Source organism: Otolemur garnettii, unplaced genomic scaffold (genome assembly GCF_000181295.1).
Source record: "Otolemur garnettii isolate 467f Iridium unplaced genomic scaffold, OtoGar3 scaffold00139, whole genome shotgun sequence".
Lineage (NCBI taxonomy): Eukaryota > Metazoa > Chordata > Mammalia > Primates > Galagidae > Otolemur > Otolemur garnettii.
The window spans coordinates 896,606-905,803 of NW_003852534.1; the positions used below are offsets into that span (position 1 = coordinate 896,606).

The following is a 9,198-nucleotide window of genomic DNA, read 5'->3' on the forward strand; positions in this document are numbered from 1 at the left end:
TCACCTTTAATCACCCAGGATCGGCCAGTTGAGCTCAGGCCTACTCACGGCCGCCCAGGCTCAGGCCTCACTGACATTTGAGGGTGATTATTACAAAGTAATGAGTTACAAGCTTTTTGGAAGGGATTACAAATTGCAATGTCTATTTAAAAATTTTTATTTATAAATTAAAATTTATAAATAATGAAAGAATTGTAGCCCATTTAGATGTTTAGAGATCTAATTGTCTTGGGGCTTGGCTTCCCTTCATGGGCATGTCCTGCTGGGCAGCCCCTTCCCCAGACATCCACTGTGGCATTGTAAGAAAGGGTGAGGCCACCAAATATGATCACAGAAGAGAGAGGGGACTCTGCCCAGAGCGGGGACTGGCTAGACCCACCTGAATCCTGCAGGGCTTTGGCAAGGCGGCAACTTCCAGACATTGGACAGGAGGAAGTGGGTTCCTGCAGCCCAGTTGGAGGGCTGACGCTCAGACACCAGCTCAAGTTCAGGCTTTCCCTGAAAGTTGAGGAACAGAGCTGCCTCAACTATGCATTAACATTAGCACCCATTCTGTTAATATCCATGGTCATTCTTGCAGCAGTTTGGCAGTTTATAAACAACAAATTTCACCAGCGGTCTCTCATGGACACTTTGAAATAGGCACATTGTCGCTGCCTGGCTCTCTGAGTGTCAGGGAAGAGGCTAAACATTTTGGTTCAAACAAGCATGGTGAGTGTTGATGAAAGGGGAAGTGATGATATAAGTATTGTATTTCCTTAAAGGAGAACATAGAACCATGGATGCCAACACGCTCACTAAAAGATATATGAAATTATCCGTTCAGCTCTCGTCATTGGAAAACAGACAAACAAGAAAGAGAAGAAAGACCGGTGGGCTGTGATGAATAGCCTTATGAAAGCAAATAATATTTTGAGTGGCTTGGTACATGGCTGACATGAATTGGTGACTGTCTCTCACATTTTTGTTACTTATTTGTAAGCTAAAATGATCTGAAAATGTCTTTCCCTAATATGTTCATTACTAATTTTACTCTTCAGTATTAAGTTCAAAATGAGTGAAATTCTAACCATCTCGTCTGGAAATGGACTTTGTGTGGACAGTAAATGTAGGAGTTGTTTATCTTTTTCAGAACTTAAAAATTCCCAAATAAAATATTTATAGGAGCAGAAAAGAGCGAGCCCTGGGTCCTCTCCCTGAGCTCCATCCAAGTTACTCCAGAGCTATTGCAGATTGCAAGGACTTTACTTCGTGAAAACATCTTTTCAAAGAGCTGACATTCATCTTGAAAATGTGTCTCTGGGGGAGCTGGAAGAGGCAAAAAGTGATAGATTCAGAGCCGTTTGGAAGAGTCAGTTTTTTTTAACATCCTGGCAAAGTAATAATGCTGAGCTTTAGTATAAATAAAATTTATGATGTTATAATTCCATTACTTGCTGAAGAGGAAAATGCGTTTTTAAATGTGAGCCAAAGAACAAACCAAGGAGATTTTACAGCCCCAAGAAATAGTATCAGGCAAGGAAGCTACAGAGTAACCTTTACGGATTACAGACACTTTTTAAGAGGAAGTCGATCTTTGACTCCAACCCAAAGCCTCTGAACTAGGTGGAAGAGAAAGGCCCGCTGACCCAGGTGAATTCCAGAGCAGGCTGGAGGTGCACCTCGGCCGTCGGGCAGGGTCGCCTGGCCCGTTTCTTTCCCTCCCTCCTTGCTGCTGTGCATTGCTCTGCCCCTGCTCAAGCTCTCACACTCCTTTGGACCCTCTGTGCTCTACTCAAGGCATCCTCCTCTCACTGTCTCTCCCCCGTCCTTGTCCCTAGACATGATTCTGTGTCTGAAAGGTCCAGGGCTCAGGGAGCACCCACTGCTCTGGGCAGTAGCCTGGCTTGCCTGGCACCACCGCCCAGCATAGTCCCCTGCCTGACTTCCTGGTGGCTGCCTCCAGCCTTCTGAACCTATCGCCATGCTCTTGTTTCTATGGCCTGGGTCCTGCCATTTCCTGGAGCATCCAGTGTGCCCACCCCTGCCTAGCTGTAAAAATCCATTAGTGGCCCAAGGGACAATGCAAAATCCAAGTTACAGTCAAAGTGTCTTCTGGTCAGCTGCTTAGAGTGTTCACCTCTGGGACACTATCTTGGGCACCGGCCCCGCTGCCCCGAGCTCCCTGCACTGTGACATCGCCTTCCGTGGGCATCCCCAGCAGCCGTGTCCAGCTTTTGACACTGAGCACTCAGTTGTCCAGTGACAAGCAGAGCTGTTAAGTCCAGCAGATCCGGGTGAACCTGAGATCCTGTGTGTCTAGGAAGCTCCCAGGTGATGCTTTCTCTGCAGGACTATTCTGGGCAAAACATGTGAGTTTATTCTTGAACATTCAGTGACACGATGACTTTATAGTTTCCTAGTTCTGAAATCTTCTGAGTAGAACAGAGAAGCCCACAGAGCCAAAGATGAGATTCCTGACTGCAAATGTCAGTTCTGTCAATAATGGCTCTTGTCAGTTGGCAAAAGTTACTTAAAACTCCATCTCCATTTGAAAATTGGAGATATTGGCACCTGCTTTTTATTTTATTTTACCCATTAGCCTTGAGCCTGAGGATGCCTTGCTAATCTGACAAAGAGAACTTGCCTGTGTCCACTGGGCAGTGCTAATGTACTGGAAGCCCCCACTGCACCAGTCCCTCACTGAATCACCGCAGCAATGCTAGGGGGCTCCTGTTGGGGTCCCTGCTCCTCAGACAAAGACCTTGCCACAGATGTGCCCACAGCCTCTGGTCCCAGGCTGGGTCTGGGTCACACACCCCCAAATGTCCAGAAAATTGTCCAGCCACACAAAACCACTGGGGCTCAATCTTGGCTGTAGGGAGTGTGTGGACCCCACAGCAATGCACAGATGCTCCCGACCAGAGCTCCCACCACCCTTGGAGAGCCGGGTTCCAGCAGCACTTTTAGTGACAAGCTCTGAATGCCTGTGTGTCTGTCTCTGAATCAGAGGTACTGACCGTCATAGCATGAAAATGGGAACATGGTCCGGCCCCAGCCGGAGTTCTCTGCAGAACAGGAAGAGGTGAATTGAGATCTGGGCATGATTATTCCTGACATCTGTCATAGCTCATCCTTTATTTGGGGGCGTGTTCTAAAGCAAGTTACAAAGCATATTCATTGAATCTGGACAGTTATTTGTTAATTTTGCACCTTTAAACCCACTGGGAAATGGGGTAGCTGAGGGGTAGCTTGCTTGGAAATATGGTCTGCATGGAGATTGCTAAGGCTGGGTGGAGGCTGATCTCTTAAATGCATGTAGATGACTCTCCCCCTTCCCCAGGGAGTCACTAGATGACGGTTCAGAAACTAAGAACCCAGGATGGCCACTGTTCATGAGCAGGGCCAGCTCAGAGACTTTTTAACGAATGTGTAGCGATCTGTGCAGTGAGATGGAAAAACGGATAGTGCAATAAAGACACGTGATTCCCCTGGAGGAGATTGATTGAGGACGCATAGGCAGTATTAACATTTACATGTTGATTGAAAGTGTCGCTCTTGTGACAGATGGCGTGCGTCTCGGCCTGAGGAATGAGAGGGGAGGAAGGAATGTTTCTTCAAGTTATGGGTGACCTCATTATGCCCATTCTGACAAGCACAGTTAAAGCCTCACGAATTCCTAAAAGTTCTGCCTACTTAAGGAAAATTTCAAGGGTTAAAACCCCCAAAGGTTGAAAATTGTGCCAAGATGTAGATCATATTTAAAATCATCATCTCAGCTGCCGTTAAAGATTAAAAGAACTTTTTAAAAACCTGGGGCAATAGGATGGATCTGCAGCAGAGCAAATAATGGCAGTGAGAGTTCTTGGGTTGGGGCTGGTGGCCACCATCCCAGAGCTGGTCAGTCCCCACTGCTGTGCCCTGGGCTCTGGAGCCCTGCACCTGAGCTCTCTAATTCTCTGCTTTTTCATCTGTAAAATGGATGTAGTTTCCACCTAAAAGGTGTTGCAAACTTTAAATGGCTGGAATGGTGGATGCAGAGAGATTTAGCAGTTTAATCCCTATTTGTAGAGGGTCGGCAGTACCACTGGGTAGAACAGCAGGCTGGAAGGTACAAGTTCTTCCTATGTCCCATGGGCTTGGTTTGAACCAGGCTCCTGGAGCCTCAGTTTCCTCATCTGTAAAATATGGAGTGTGGTGTGGTGTCTGCCTTGGAGGGTCGTTATGAGATTGAGTAACTCAACAGGTGCCAGCTGAAAAGCCCTTCCCAAACCCAGACTCTGATTCCATCTGGAGGCTGCAGGGAGAAGGCATCTTCTTAGCCTTTCCCTGAATCTGAAGGCTGTGCCAAGGCTCTGTGCTGACTGTGGCAGGGAGGCTGGTCTCAGGGGTTCCAGCTTCAGCCACACCCCAGCCTGTCCAGGAGAATTCCCGCTAACATGTGCTCTTTCTACCAGCCCATCTCAAACAGGGACATGGGGCTGGAGGTGTAAGAGGGCTTATAGTGAGATCCTCTTATTTCTAGAAGGCCCTTGGGCTCTCCATGTCAGACACCTGCTGATACCAGGGGAGGAAGCTGCCCAGCTTATGCATTTGCCTTATATTTACATAACTATTATTAAAGAGGAAAAGCTAGTGTTTCGCACTTCCTTTTCTTTTAATTTTTTTTTAATTTTTTTATTATATATATATTTTTTTATTAAATCATAGCTGTGTACATTAATGCAATCACAGGGTACAGTGTGCTGTTTTCATATACAATTCAAAATACTCTCATCAAACTGGTTAATGTAGCCTTTGTGTCATTTTCTTAGTTATTAAGACATTCGTACTCTGCTTTTAGAAAGATTCACTTGTACCCTTGTAAGATAAACCATAGAGGTGACCCCACCAATCACCCTCCCTCCACTCACTTCCTTTTCTTGAGTAAGATCTGTCCCCGGGGGATTTTGTTGCCTCTTCAGTATGGACAGAAACAGCAAGCACACACCATCTGATCACACCTGCCCAGGTTAACAGCACCCTGCCCAGATGAGCAGACTGGCCATTCAGGCAGGGTATGGGTGGTTTTTCTTTCAGTAAGAAAGGAAAGAGCCCCTAAAATAAAATAATTGAGCCTTCAGGGCATGGCATTAGATGCCTATTCTGGGGAATAGTTCCTGTCACCCCCTCTTCTGCCAGGTAAGTCCCAGCAGCTTTCAGCCCTGCTAGAGATGGTGCCACAAGCGCTCGCCTCACAGACATACTCAAGGCCAGTCCTGTGTCTGGGCTGTTTCCACCACTCCACAGTGTCCATCAGCTCCATCAGCCAAGCAGGGCCTTACAGGGCAAACTGAGTCCCTGGGTCCTTTGGTCAAGGGCCTCAGGGCCTTTCTAGGTTTGCTTCTGTGCTTGGGACAGCTGGCCAGATTCCATCATATGAACCTTGGGGACCAATATGAACTTGGAACAGATGTGTGAACATTTTTTTTTATTTTTAATGGCCTATAACTTCATGATTGCATCAACAGTATACCTCATTCTCCACCGATATTGCAGGATGTCCATTATAGTGGTCTGTGCCATGGAGTCTCATAGCCATGCTGCAGCACTTGTCAAGGGTTCATCCAAGATGCCTCACTTTAGAAAGTAAAATCAGCTTGAGGAGCAAAGCACAAAAGGAAAATCTTATCTCTTCATTAAAAAAACAAACAAAAAGAAATGTGAGGCAACCCCAAGTTCTAAGGACAACTTTCTTCCAGAGCCCCCCAGCCAGCTCTGTGTCCAAATATGGGCCTTCTTGGGGCACATTTTCAATTCAATGTGCGAATTGTACCAAAGATAATTTAGAATTACAGTGGCCATTGTGTTGACTGTTTCAGATGATGAAGACTGTGCTTTAGAAGTGCGTTATCACAGAAGAGACCCCAAAGGCCTCAGAAGCAGCAAGACTATTTTACCTCTTGCCTCTTTGTCTGCTTACTTTGAATCTCCTGCCTTTTTCACTTAGTACCTGCCCATCTCAAAGGAAAAAGCAAACAAAAGTGGAAGGACTAGTTAAGTGTTTATAGAATTTAGCTGTTTGCCATCCAGGTCTCCTCTGAAGCACCCTGTCACGTCTCAGCTCAGAACAATAATAAAAGGGTCCGTCTCAAAGTGCTTCTCTATCTGCACTGACTGATCAGGCAGCCAGGCCTGCCAACAAAAGGCCTTATTGAAGTCAAAGCCACTTGGAGTTTTTGTTTTGTTTTCTACCACATTCCAGCCCAGATAGGGAAAGAAAAAGCTTTCCAATTTGTGGCCTTAATCACAGCAGCTCCATGGCAACCACCAGCCCAGGCACTTAAGGCATCCTTTTTATAAATGTAATTTTAGGTGCACCTGGATAACAATTGCTTAGGCCAATGGAATTGGTGACTTAAAAATTGATGGTTTGAAAGGAAAAAAAGAAAAAATCCTTTTGAAGCTGTGCAAATAAAAAATCTTGAAAGTCTTCCCCATAAATATTGGGGAAAAGCTTTAGCCATGTGAACAAGTAGCCTTAACTTGTTCCATTTTGTCAAAAACACAAATTGGATAAAAATATAAAGTAGAAATAAACCAGTGAGCTTTTATCCCTATATTTTACTGTTTTGTGACAAAAAAACTTAAGGCTGTGAGACCTTGCTTTCTGCCTATATTTGTATATACATGTGTACATGGCATCAAATTTTGTAACCCCACTGAAAATTCCTTTCCTAAGTAAATTCGTTTAGCTCAGGAGAAAATAATTTGCAAGAATTAGTCTATTTGTTTATTTGGTGCACGATAGGCACTCTTTGTTTGGCCTTTTCTCCTAAGCTAAAATGGAACTAACTGTAGAGAGAATCAGGGAGGGAGGGAGGGAGAAAAGAAGGGAGAGAAGGGAGAGGGAGAGAGGGAGTGAGGGAAGGAGAAAGGGAGGGTGACTTAAGTGTCTAGACATTGCTGAAACGTCTACTCCTTGGGTGATGAAGAGAAGCAGCTCAGAAGCAGCTCAGGGAGGGAGGGAGAGAGGGAGGGAGGGAGGGAGAGAGGGAGGAAGGGAGAGAGGGAAGGAGGGAGGAAGGAAGGGAGGGAGGAAGGAAGGAAGGAAGGAAGGAAGGTAGGTTGGTTGATTCACTACTGCCAGGGGTATTGCTGTTTGTCTTGGCTGAAGCCTGATAATAGGATGTTTGAAAAGGTCTACTTGGGTTGATGTTCAGACTGTAATGTGTGAGGACTCCCTCTTCTCTCTGCCAGGCCCTGAACTTCTCAGTTGACAGAGGCCCCCTTCTTGCCTTTCGGCAACCCCCTGCTGACTGAGATTTTTTGTGGAATTCAGTGGTATGAGTTCACTTTGTTCTGCTAATACTTTCAAAGATTTTGCCATGTGGCTTCAGCTTATGATACCGAGAACATTGATGTTACTTTTGCATGTGTTCTTTATGCTGGTGGCTATTTGGCTCCTGGTTTCCAGGCATTGTGTTATTATAGGATAAAGCTTGGGAACTTGCAGAGCAATCTTCACCTTGTGTATATAATGCCAAGACACTGAAGTATATATTCTAAAGAACTATATATATTCTCTATATATTCATACATCCATTATGGTTCTTTTTTCCCAAATGTCCCTTTGAGAAGCTAAGTAGTTACTATTTGGAAACATAGCACATATTAAGTTTTCAAGAATCTGTGTTTCTAGAAAGTTACTTGGTTTTTCTCTCTTCCATGGATAAAGCAAAATTAATAAAAAATTGACATTGGGCGGCACCTGTGGCTCAAAGGAGTAGGGCAGCCCCATATGCTAGAGGTGGTGGGTTCAAACCCAGCCCTGGCCAAAAAAAAAAAAAAAAAATTGACATAGGGTTTTTGGTGTAGTAGTGAGCCCACCATAAATTAAATCACAGACCAAGGTAGCTTGGGGGTTCTACTCACAACCAGAGTGAGGGTACCCCTGCTTAACAGGGGAAAATGCTTCTTTCTGAAACTACCTAAACATTATAAAGAGTTTGCAGGAGAATACACCTACACATCTTAAACGATTTGCTCTTCATAACTTGAAAGAATCAAGATAATTGTGTAGCTATCAAGGTTAAGATTCATTCACATGCAAAGGAGGAACTCGATTCACATTAGGATGAAGAAGGCAGAGTCCCTGGGCGGCAGCCCTAGGAGGTCAGGGCCTCTCGGGCACACTGAGACCTGACGTCCCTGGTGTTTCTGTCCCTCTGGGCTGGATTCATTTTCCTGCAGGCTCCCTCTCACCACTTGGCAGCAACGATATCAGAGATGTCAGGCATTTGCAGCCCACTCCTAGTCTTGCCATAGGGAAAATTCTGCTTCACTGTCCATGTCCACCTCCCTGGACTCTGGGTGGCTCACCTGGCCAATATTATCCCAAGAGAAGAGCAGCACCCATAGGAGGCCACAGAGAGCTGAGGTGGGTTTCACAGAGTGAGGGAAGTTCACAGCATTGCTGAAATGTCTAGTCCTTGGGTGATGAAGAGAAGCAGCTCAGAAAAACTGAGATGGAGGGCAGGGGCTTTACCTGGGGAAATGCTCCTCATCCCTGCCTTCTCCATCCCTCATCCCGTCCAGTGAAATTATCAGAGATCCCACCTTTACAGGTGCTCAGAGGAGCAGGCCTTGGGCCTGACCGGCAGGGTCTTCTGTCTCCTTTTTTCTGATGTCATGTCAGCAGTTTAGGACATGCTGGAATTCTGAGGAAATATGGTAAATACATGTCAATCAATCAGAAGGCACCTTAAAAGGAATTTGTCCTTGTTCACTATATTGGAATTTCATTGTACCAACAAAGCAGAGAATCAGGGCGTGAGAAGAAAGCGTTAAAGCCCTTCCCACCTGTCCAGTGGAGCAGCAGGAGGGTGGGGAGTCAGATTTACCATCCAAAACGTTAAGACTATTTTTCACAATAACTGAAAAAATTCTAGAAGCAGCTTAACTTCTATTTCAGCTTTGGGGTTCACTGTTGAGTTACCTGTTGATTTGGCCTGGGGATGTTCTATGCTAAGTTTGTGGGAAGAAGAACACTTTGTTGGTCACTTTTGCTTTTAGACATTTGGGGTCTTTAAAATGAGGAAGTAAGGACCAGGAGTTTACTTTAGGTATATTTTTCCTTTTTATTTATTTATTTTTCCTCTAGTGAGGACACCACCATCTCTCAGGCAAACTCAGGCCCTGGAGCATTCTCTTTCGCGTCCCATGTTGCCATGGTAATGG

At 45.3% G+C, this 9,198-nt stretch overlaps 1 protein-coding gene across 1 annotated transcript in view; it reads left to right on the top strand.

Moving 5' to 3' along the window:
- The window catches only part of SNTG2 (syntrophin gamma 2), a 192,357-nt gene that overhangs the window by 182,419 nt on the left and 740 nt on the right, over positions 1-9,198 (top strand). The window lies entirely within an intron of this gene.